Genomic DNA, 12,697 nt, shown 5'->3' with positions numbered 1-12,697 from the left:
TATACATTTTTCTACAGTGTACATGGATCATTCTCAAGAATTGACCATATGTTGGACCACATAAACAACATCAGCAAATTCAGAAAAATCAAAGTTGTACCAAGCATATTTTCTGATCATAAAGCTTTAAAACTAGAATTCAACTGCAAAAAAGAGAAAAAAATTACACAAAAATGTGGAAACTAAACAACATACTTTTAAAAAATGAATGGGTCAAAGAAGAAATAAGTGCAGAGATCAAGAGATATATACAGACAAATGAAAATGACAATACGACATATCAGAATCTACGGGATGCAGCAAAAGCAGTGATAAGAGGGAGAAATCACCACGGACACCGTAGATATACAAAGAATTATTGTAGAATACTATGAAAAACTTTATGCCACTAAATTCAACAACCTAGAAGAAATGGATAAATTCCTAGAACAATACAACCTTCCTAGACTGAGTCAAGAAGAAGCAGAAAGCCTAAACAGACCTATTAATAGAGAAGAAATAGAAATAAACATTAAAAACCTCCCCAAAAATAAAAGTCCAGACCCAGACGGCTATACCAGCGAATTTTATCAAACATTCAAAGAAGACTTCATTCCTATTCTACTGAAAGTCTTCCAAAAAATTGAAGAAGAAGCAATACTACCAAACACATTTTATGAGGCCAACATACCAAACCAGGCAAGGATGGCACAAAAAAAGAAAACTACAGACCAATATCTCTAATGAATACAGATGCTAAAATACTAAACAAAATACTAGCAAATAGAATACAACAACATATTAAAAAAATAATACACCAGGATTCATCCCAGAATCTCAAGGATGGTGCAACATACGTAAAACAGTAACATAATACAGTATATCAACAAAACAAAGAACAAAAACCACATGATCTTATCAATAGATGCAGAAAAGGCTTTTGATAAAATACAACACAATTTTATGTTTAAGAGTCTCAACAAAATGGGTATAGAAGAAAAATATCTCAACATGTTAAAGGCCATATATGATAAACCATCAGCTAACATCATATTAAATGGCACTAAACTGAAGGCTTTCCCCCTTAAATCAGGAACAAGACAGGGTTGTCCACTTTCTCCACTTTTATTGAATGTGGTACTAGAGGTTCTAGCCAGAGCAATCAGACAAGACAAAGAAATAAAAGGCATCCATATCAGAAAAGAAGTAAAAATATCACTTTTTGCAGATGATATGATCCTATACATCGAAAACCCCAAAGAATCCACAAAAAGACTACTAGAAACAATAAGCCAATACAGTAAGGTCGCAGGATACAAAATTAACATACAGAAGTCAATAGCCTTTCTATATGCCAACAACGAAACATTTGAGAACGAACTCAAAAGAATAATCCCCTTCACGATTGCAACAAAAAAAAATAAAATACCTAGGAATAAACATAACAAAGAATGTAAAGGACTTATATAATGAAAGCTATAAACCATTGTTAAGGGAAATCGAAAAAGATATAATGAGATGGAAGAATATTCCTTGTTCTTGGTTAGGAAGAATAAATATAATCAAGATGGCCGTATTACCCAAAGCAATATACAAATTTAATGCAATTCCCATCAAAATTCCAATGACATTTTTTAAAGAAATGGGAGCAAAAAATCATCAGATTTATATGGAACTATAAAAATCCCCGAATAGCCAAAGCAATCCTAAAGAAAAAGAATGAAGCTGGGGGCATTACAATACCTGACTTCAAACTATATTATAAGGCCACGACAATCAAAACAGCATGGTATTGGCAGAAAAATAGACACTCAGACCAATGGAACAGAATAGAAAACCCAGAAATAAAACCACATATATATAGTCAAATAATTTTTGATAAAGGGGCCAACAACACACAATGGAAAAAAGAAAGCCTCTTCAATAAATGGTGCTGGGAAAACTGGAAAGCCACATGGAAAAGAATGAAACTGGACTATAGTTTGTCCCCCTGTACTAAAATTAACTCAAAATGGATCAAAGATCTAAACATAAGACCTGAAACAATTAAGTACATAGAAGAAGACATAGGTACTAAATTCATGGACCTGGGTTTTAATGAGCATTTTATGAATTTGACTCCAAAGGCAAGAGAAGTGAAGGCAAAAATTAATGAATGGGACTACATCAGACTAAGAAGTTTTTGCTCAGCAAGAGAAACTGATAACAAAATAAACAGACAGCCAACTAAATGGGAAATGATATTTTCAAACAACAGCTCAGATAAGAGCCTAATATCCAAAATATACAAAGAACTCATAAAACTCAACAACAAACAAACAAACAATCCAATAAAAAAATGGGAAGAGGACATGAACAGACACTTCTCCCAGGAAGATATACAAATGGCCAACAGATATATGAAAAGATGCTCATCTTCTTTAGCTATTAGAGAAATGCAAATCAAAACGGCAATGAGATACCACCTCACATCTGTTCGATTAGCTACTATTAGCAAGACAGGTAATAGCAAATGTTGGAGAGGCTGTGGAGAAAGGAACCCTCATACACTGTTGGTGGGAATGTAAAGTAGTACAACCATTATGGAAGAAAGTATGGTGGTTCCTCAAAAAACTGAAAATAGAACTACCTTATGACCCAGCAATCCCTCTACTGGGTATATACCCCAAAAACTCAGAAACATTGATACGTAAAGACACAAGCAGCCCCATGTTCATTGCAGCATTGTTCACAGTGGCCAGGACATGGAAACAACCAAAAAGCCCATCAATAGATGACTGGATAAAGAAGATGTGGCACATATACACTATGGAATACTACTCAGCCATAAGAAATGATGACATCAGATCATTTACAGCAAAATGGTGGGATCTTGATAACATGATACGAAGTGAAATAAGTAAAACAGATAAAACCAGGAACTGCATTATTCCATACGTAGGTGGGACATAAAAGTGAGACTAAGAGACATTGATAAGAGTGTGGTGGTTACGGGGGGAGGCGGGAGAGGGAAAGGGAAAGGTGGAGGGGGAGGGGGAGGGGCACAAAGAAAACTAGATAGAAGGGGACAGAGGACAATCTGACTTTGGGTGATGGGTATGCAACATAATTGAACAACAAGATAACCTGGACATGTTATCTTTGAATATATGTATTCTGATTTATTGATGTCACCCCATTAAAAAAATAAAATTATAAAAAAAGACATAATCTGCTTAAAAAATAAATCCTCAAAACATTTTATACTTTCATATTTTAAATGACAAACATATTATTAATGCCATAACTATATCTTAAAGTTAACTTTATTAGTTAACCTAAATATTTAAAAGCAGTCAACTATTCTAAAATAAAAACATATCTAATGATGTAATATGACAATAAAAGACATTGCTAATTTGCAACAAAGTTTTAAAATCCCATCTCTCCTTATGAAGCATCCTTTTAAAAATAATGTGACAAAGCTGTAAAAACAAGTCAGGGAGACAATGAGGAGTCCAATTTGACTGGAGAGTAGGGTACATATATGAGTAGTAGGAAACACAGAGGAAAAGGAAAGAGACAAATTGTGAAGGGACCTGAAATGGCACACAGGCTTAACTTAATAAATTTGTTCAACACCCGGTGTGCACCATACAGTGGACTAAGTGTTACAGTGGCAACAAAGTAACTACCTTCAAAGAACTTTAAAATCAATAGGAGAAATGTAAATACCCTATTTCTTTGACTTTACAGTACACATTTTTTTCTAATATTAACATTTCTTATGTGCTTATTGTGGTAGTGTTTATTTTTTTACAGAAAAGTTACCAAACTGATATTGAATGCTACAATAGAGGAAATATATTAATGGCAACAAAGGATCACAGCTGCTATAATAGAGGCACAGGCAAGTGTAAGGCAATATGCAACTAAACTGAAGAGCAGGTAGACCAGGAATGCAAGGTGGTTATAATATCTAAAAACCTATCAAAGTAAGTATACCATATTAATGCAATAAAAAACAAAAGTCCGTATAGTATCTTAGTAAACACAGAAAAAGCATTTGAGAAAATCCACTACCCTTTTATGATAAAAAGAAAAATATTCAAATTACAAGAAATAAAAGGGAAGTTCTTCAACTTGATAAAAGGCATCTATGAAAAAAACAAAGCTAACATATTTAATGATGAAAGACTAAATGATATCTCACTATTTGTGACAGCATGAATGCACCTAGAGGGTATTATACCAACTGATAAAAGACAGTCAAAGAAAGACAAATAGCACATGCTTTCACTTATATGTGAAATCTAAAGAACAAAATAAGCAAACAAAATTAAAACAGAGCAATGCTTGCCAGAGGGGAGGGCGAGTTAAAAAAGGTGAAGGGATTAAGAAGTACAGATTTGCAGTTACAGAATAGTCACAAGGATGTAAAGTATAGCATAGGGAATATAGTCAATAATATTATAATAACTACGTACGGTGCCAGGTGGGTACTATAATATCAGGGAGAAGCACTTTGTAAAGTGTATGATTATCTAACCATTATGCTGTACACCTGAAACTAATACAAAATATTATTGAGAGTAAACTGTAATTGACAAATAAAATTTTAAAAAGTAAAATAAAAATGACTAGTTATATAAACCATAGTGTATGTATTAGCTTGTTTTCACAGTTTAAATGTTCAAAAGTATAAGCAGTATATTGTTAAGGTGCTGGCTTACTGACTCCGGATGTTTTAGTAGCTAAAAGTGACAATCAGATCTGCGTATTAGAAAGAGTGCTCTGGCTACAATGTGAAGGACTAAATGGACTTGAAGCATAAGAGAGGCAGAGAGATCACACAAGATAACTATTGATGGGTCCAGTTAAAGGTAAGGAGAGAAGGATCTGAACAACAATGGCCATGAGGCTAGACATGAAGGAAACAGTTCTGAAAGCTATTCAAAGAACTATGACCACCAGGCCTTCATTCCTAACTAGATACAGAGAGTAAGAGAGAGAAAGAATCTAGAATCACTCCCAAGTTTCTGGATTGGATGAGCAGGAGGCCTAAGCTCAATAACAAGGGTTGTTGCCTAACCAGGCGGTGGCGCAGTGGATAGAGTGTCAGACTGGGGTGTGGCAGACCCAGGTTCGAGACCCCGAGCTCGCCAGCTTGAGTGCGGGCTCATCTGGTTTGAGTAAAGCTCACCAGCTCAGACCCAAGGTCACTGGCTTGAGCAAGGGGTTACTCGGTCTGCTGAAGGCCTGCGGTTAAGGCACATATGAGAAAGCAATCAATGAACAACTAAGGTGTTGCCACGAAAAACTGATGATTGATGCTTCTCATCTCTCTCCGTTCCTGTCTATCCCTCTCTCTGATTCTCTGTCTCTGTGAAAACAACAACAAAACAAAAAAAACCCCCAAGGGTTGTTTCGTTTGCTTTATATTTTGAGTTTGAAGAGACTCAGGGATATCAATATTCATTTTGTTTCCTCCCTTTATGAGCAAAATCTAATCCTCCTTCAAGGCCCATCCTCCACCTCCTTTAAAAAGCCCTCTCTGATGTTCTACCAATAAAATCAGATGTCATCTCTCCTTCTTTGAACCTTCATTGCACCTTGCTTTCACTTATGGCATTTATCTGACTCTGGCATAGTGTTTCTCAGTCATGGCATCATCACTACTTTGGACCAGGCAGGCCTTTGCAGTATGGGGCAGTCTTGTTCACTGGAGGAGGCTCAGCAGCATCTCTAGCCTTTACCCACTAGATGTCAGTAAGCAATCCCAAGTTGTTACAAAATTGTCTCCAGACATTACCAAATATCATCCCCTGGAGACAAGTCTTTGCCTGGTTATGAACTACCGATTTAGCATGTATGATAGATATATAAGTACTTATTTTATACCACTACATAATCATAAATTCCTTAAAGGCAGAACTTTACAACCCTGCCCATATACATAAAATTGATAGGACAAATTCATTCGTACAAACTCATTAAAGTAGTAGAAGGAGAAAAATATGTTCAATTTACTATTTTACATTTATAAATATCTTCAAAAGTCACTGATTTCCCATTGACACAGACATCCTCAACCAATTAGCTAAAAGTATTAAGGATTTACATATTGTAATTACTTTTTAAAGAGGGGGAAATTCTAGGCTGCACATTCTACAGTCTCTTAGTCATAATCATTTAACAATGCCATTTTTAGTGAAATCCAAATTCACAAATGTTCTAGAATCAGTTGGTCTTCAATGGAGTTCAAATAAAAGTTTATGCTGCAGTTACTTTAGTTCTGTCTCCTGTCACCTTGAAATCCCTAATATCATACATAAAATTCTACTGAAAGAGACTTAATTAATTAATTTAAAGATAAAGTGACAATAATTTCTGTCACAAATTATAAAAGCATATACAAAATTAACAATTTCCACAAACATGAAAGGACTTATTTTCCTACTTAAATTTTTTTTCTTTAAAAATTTCATATCAAAAACACATCAGAAAATATCCATTTTTTAATTATCCATTATAGCCCATTGACTGGTATTCTGTAAGTGTAATGCTATCATTTTGTATTTTATTCAAAACAGGAGAAATATAAAGAATAAAAGTCAAAGTTTGACCTTTCGCAGACTGCATGCACTACTTCAAGGTAAAACGACACACAAATTAAATTATTGTTATACAATTGACTTGTATAATTTTCTTTAATTACATTAAATGGTTCCCTGAAGTATAAGGTATTTTTTCTACAAAAGGGAACCTAGCAAAACTTTATGGAACTCTTCAAGAACTTAATAAGAGTATTACAATGCTTCAGGAAATATCCAAATATACCCAAAGTGTAGAGAAAACTATAAGATTTCTCCTTCTAGGTCATGACGACAAACAGCCTCTGTAGAATGAGCGTGAGCAACACAGTTTAGCATCCCTTATAGTGGGCTACTGAGACGGGCTTGCAGAACAATATGTCCTTTTGTAAAATTTCACTGTGTGCCCTGAAACTTGAAATAAAGACTGGTTCCCAGGAAATCAATATGCTGAAAGTTCAGAATTATTTGCATTTGTGAAAATTGTCCCTAGCATCATCTCCTACATTGTCAATAGGTTCTGGATTTTGCCCATCTTTATGCTTCTGATGAAAAATATGCAAATGTTTCACTTTATTTTACAAATAATATAAATCAAAAATCTAAATTTTGGCCCTGGCCCGTTGGCTCAGTGGTAGAGCATTGGCCCGGCATGTGGATGTCCTAGGTTTGATTTCCGGTCAAGGAACACAGGAGAAGCACCCATCTGCTTCTCCACCTTTCCCCCTCTCGCTTCTCTCTTTCTCTCTCTCTCTCTCTCTCTCTCTCTCTCTCTCTCTCTCTCTCTCTCTCTGTCTCTTCTACTCCTGCAGCCATGGCTCAATTGGATCAAGTTGTCCCCTGCGCTGAGGATGCCTCCAGGGCCTCAGCCTCAGGTGCTATGAGTTTGGTTGCTGAGCAACGAAGCAATGCCCCAGAGGGGCCAAGCTTCACCCTCTAGTGGGAATGCCCGGTGGATCCTGGTCGGGCGCATGCGGGAGTCTGTCTCTCTGCTTCTCCTTCTCCCACTGAATAAAAAAAAATATTAAAATTTTTTAATAACTCCAATTCTGAAATATCCCACAAACCACTTAGGTTCTTTTGCCTGTAATAAAGTACATATGATTTTCCCCAGAAAATATAAGCTCATATATTCCAAAAGCAACTAATTTAGCTGCTTACCACACAGTCCTAATTCTAAACTGTGACTTTTTCTCCACACTGATTCCTTAAAGCACCTTTGCTCTACTGGGTACCTATGCTCATCAAGCTTGTTTCCCCCCATGACAATACCTCACTTCTTCAGTATTAAAACTTAAGACATTAGTATCCCCAGACATCTACCTTCCCCTTCACCTTAGCAAGTCAGGTTACTACTCTCTTCCATAGCTAACAGCTCCTCATCCTATCCTGTCCTTGCTTACCTTGTCCCCACATGGAGATCCTCCCTTCCTTTCTTGCATTCTAACACTGAACTCTCCACCAGTTCCCTCCTTTCAAGCTCTAAGTGTGTTTGAGAAAACACAGAGAAAATCTTAGTTATCATCTTCCCTTAACACACAATGTCATTCTCAACTCTGTATCCATGCAATTTCTCCCCTGAAATTCTGCAACTTTCCCTCCTGCCTAGTCAAAGCTTGATGCCATACTGATTGTTTACATCAAGAGTCAGGAAATACCTAACTTTATAGGAAGTTTCATCAAACTAACTTAACCTCCAATAAAATTAAGCCTTACGCCACAGTTCCATATAACTTATGGTATACTTTATAAAAGCATATAATTTTAAATATAGTTATATACTTATCTAATTGTTATAAATATAACTGAACACATTCAACTATTGTATAAACCAAAGGACAAAAACCATGTCTTTCTTTTCTATTGGCCATAATCATGTTTCCAAAGTTGGACTTCAATAAATGCTTGCCTAACCCTGGCCGGATAGCTCGGTTGGTTAGAGCACTGTCTTGAAGTGCAGAGGTTGCTGGTTCTATACCCAGTCAAGGCACATACGGGAACAGCTTGATGTTCCTGTCTCTCTCTCTCTCCCTTCTTCTCTACCACAAGTCAATAAAAATTAAAATTAAAAAATAATAATAAATTCTTGCCCAATGAATCTATTCAAAAATCATCAGAGATGTGAAAACAAGCTATGCAAATACCACAAAGAAAACAAAAACATACAGCACACAAACAAAACTATATAACCTATGAAGTTAAGCATTTATTTTTTCAGAATAAGTACCTATTTATTAGCATAGTACTTATTTTAATAATACCTTTGTTATATGGAGAGAATGTGTTACAAAGGAAATAAGAATGGAATAGTTGTGAGTGCCAGAGTTGGAAAACCTAGCCTGTGACCCACACTCTACCATATTCTGTCCATGTAACTTAGGGCAAATCACTTAACCTCTCTCAACAAGAAGGAGTAATTACTATATATTCTGCCAAGCTCACAGTTATTATTAAGGTACAATAGGATAATATATATAAAACTGCTTCATAATTTATAAAGAGCTATATAAATGGTATAATTTCAGGGAAGAACATACTGACCAATTTAAGATAACATTTTATTTTAAAATGTTACCTTGCAAAAGAAAGAAATTAAAAGGCAACTATTTATACTATAGAAAAAGTCATCACTGAATAAAATAAATCATTACAAGGTCCAGCAATTCAAATTCAATCTAGAGTAATTAAAATGTGAGTCAACTGTCAAAAACGTGCTTTACATTCAAATTTTCAGAAAGACATTTATTACATTTTTTTAAAAAAGGGCAGATATTTTAATTGGGCCACAAAATCACAATCACAAATTCATTCCACTTAATGTAAGAAAAGAGCCTTTACCTATGTAACAAAATCAAATGTTACAACAATAAAAAGATGAGTAGTTGCAAGTTGAGGGTTGGGGGGATGAATACATATTATATATTTTTTCAAACCCACAAAATGTGCAACAGCAAGAGTGAGCCTTAATGTAAACCAGGGACTTTGGGTGATAATGAAGTGTCAATGTAGGTTCATAAATTGTAACAAATGTATTACTGTGCTGGAGGATGTTAATAATGGTAAAGGCTACACATGTGTAGAAACTCACTGTACTTTCTGCTCAATTTTGCTGTGAACCTAAAAATGTTAAAAAAAAAAGTCAATGTTTTTACAAAATTAGATGCTTGCAAAGTTTATCTGGCTCCATTTTACAACCTGATACAATGCACCATGGCCCACAGTTGAAGAGGTGAACCCGCACATGTAGGAAATACTAGAGTTGACTCTTGGTTTACAGGAAAACATGTGATTAATCAGGACATAGCACAATCAGATGCATGTAAATTCATAAATTTGTTTCACAGACCTATTGTTTGTGGACATAAAGAGGTATGAAAAAGTAGAGGGAACAGCTGCTAAGTATGCTCAGACTTATTTGTAGCATTGGTGACAAAGTCAAATGTGAAAAGTTTCAGAATTTGTCAGGGAAGCCTTTAAAATCATTTTCAAGCTCTCTTTAGGTCAACAAATTGTCACAGAACGCAGAGACTTTCCCTTTGTCTGACCACGTCTACCTATAGACCATCAAAGATTATAAATCAATTACTTTCCTGAAATGGATTACCTGCTTTGTGATCCCAGTTTTCATGTATTTATACTGGTGATGATTTTAATCAAAACATATGAGAAACAGATCTATTCAGAAAGGTCACAAGCACAAACCACCAACTGGAGGCTCAAGTAAATTAGCAAACTCTGCCATTTAAATGTTAATCTCCCAGAAAGGCTGCCATGATTACTTAGCTTAGAGCTACATCCCAGAAAAGTTAAGAAGTGAGGCTGAAGAGGGAAAAAGAAACTGAACAACAGCAAGATGGAGGGGGCAGGTGAAAAACAACAAAACAAATAACCAAAACAACAACAACAACAACAAAAAAAACAGGCACCAGAAATGCAGAAAGGGAAAAGACACGAAAGATAAACTTTTTTGCTGCTACACATTTTGGGAGCACTATTTTCTTAATGCAAATTACCAAACAGCATTAAATGTAAACCAGAGTAATGCATGGAAGCTGAAGAAATTATAGCATCCTGATAACATTCTATTCACTATAGTTATAATATGATGGGAAAAATAAATGAGTCTGTTTCACACACAACTCTATTAAAAAGAATTATTCAACTATAACTTAAACACGTAGTTCCCAGTCTGGGTTTTGACCCTTTAACAAGTAGCTTTAGGTTTCTCAGTAAACTTTTATCAGTTTTCAGTCACTCAAACAATAAATATTTCTTGAGTGCCTTAGAAAAATAAAAGACCTATTTAGTGTTTCACAAACCTGAGATTCTGATTTAATTGGTCTGCAGTGGGACCCAGGGATAGTTTAAAAAATACACACACACACACACACACACACACACACACACACTTTCTTGTGATTTTAATGTACAGCCAAGGTGGAGAACCACTGAATTATTTCATATAAGGTATATGTAAGGAAGAGCAAAATAATGTGAAAAGCCCTTTCCACTTCCTTGAAATGTATCAATTTCTACTTCTCATTCAATTTTGTTTTAACCCAGATTCTCACCACCTTCCACCTAGATTAATAAAATAGCTTCCTACCCAATCTTCCTTTCTCCAGTCTCTTTCCAATCCAATAAACCATTATTTGGTAGTCTAATCAGTTTGGTTCTGAAACATTATTTCACTGAGAGTAATTTTAAGTACAGCAAATTAAACAACTGTGCTCATCAAACAAAGGATATACAATGTATATATGTATGTATATATTTGTGTGCATATATGTATGCATATATGTATGTAAAATCTCAAAATTCAGTTCATGGCTGAATTTTGTCAAAAAGTGAAAAGTCACTCACAGATTTCTCATCTAAATTCTGAAGTGTTCTCACAAGAAACATATATTCAACTGAAAAAAAAAAGTAAAGTGGAATTATCTCAAAAAGTCCTGGCTTACTGTAGACCCTGATAAAGTTTATGATGAATGAATGCTTTACCAGGAACAAATATGGCTCTGGTTTCTGTTAATGCCTGCCTTAGAAAACCAACTGAAGGTTTAAAAGCCAATGCTTATAACCACATGATATTCATATTTATGAAAAATATTATCAAGTGCGACATAAGCAATATGTAATGAGAAGACTAACCAGCAGTCATATAGAAGACTATATGACTTATTCTCTGCCTTTAAGGAGCTCCCCATGCCCTCAGGCACAGCAAGGCACAAACATTAAAAGAAAATAAATCCAGCATGAGCAAGTAAATGGTAAAGACAATAAATACCATGGGAATTCAAAGAAACAGGAGACTGCTATGGACTAAGGGAGTTGGAGACAGTTTCTTGGGAAAGCTGGGCCTTGAACAAAATTAAATACTGTAGGTGGAGAGAAGAAGTAAATCCCAAGCATATGGATGACCTTCTACAAAGATGAGGTAGAAATTCATAAAATATATTTGAGAGGCAGGGAGGTAACCTAGTTTGGGTGAGGTAAAAGTTGCAACAGTAAATTGGAGCCAGACAGGGCAAGTCCTGAAAGCCAAGCTAAGATACTTAAACTTTGGCTTACAGATACAGAGAATCTTTATAGGTTACAAAGAACAATAAGCAAAACAATATATCCTTCTAATGACACAGTCTGAAACCTTAAAGCCTTTGAAGAACATACTGAGTAGTATAATATTTTACCAATATATTCATGAGTATGTGAACATACTGTTCAGGAAATCTGTTTAGAGTATAAATATTCAAATATGCTTTCCAAAATACAAAATCACTGATCAATCACACATTCACAGTTTTTAGGATAATTCCTAAAAGAATAATTGGGTGGAAAGCTTGAATTTTAGGTTGTCCTCTTCTCCCTACCCTTTTTCAAACACATACATTCACCCAGAAACTGAATACACTAAAACCGTGTTATGAAAAGAAGAAGGCATTTATTACTCTCATTCTGGGTGACTTTACTGAATATAGTGTTTCAAAATTACTATCTATTAAAATAATTTTATCCATGATTTATTTCAACAAAGCACAGGAAAAGAAACATATAAATAACAAATGTAAAGATTATGAAAAGAAAAAAACAAACAAAACAAAACACCTTTTGTTACACGAAAACACACCTAAAATATTTAGCATTGG

General features: G+C 35.0%; 1 protein-coding gene across 2 annotated transcripts in view; it reads right to left on the bottom strand.

Annotated features, from left to right (window-relative positions):
- The window catches only part of LRCH2 (leucine rich repeats and calponin homology domain containing 2), a 119,038-nt gene that overhangs the window by 105,074 nt on the left and 1,267 nt on the right, over nucleotides 1-12,697 (bottom strand). The gene's annotated exons all lie outside the window — the stretch shown is intronic.

The sequence above is a fragment of the Saccopteryx bilineata genome, chromosome X, assembly GCF_036850765.1.
Source record: "Saccopteryx bilineata isolate mSacBil1 chromosome X, mSacBil1_pri_phased_curated, whole genome shotgun sequence".
Lineage (NCBI taxonomy): Eukaryota > Metazoa > Chordata > Mammalia > Chiroptera > Emballonuridae > Saccopteryx > Saccopteryx bilineata.
Note: the sequence above shows the minus strand (reverse complement) of the source record. Positions and strands in the feature narration are given on the sequence as shown.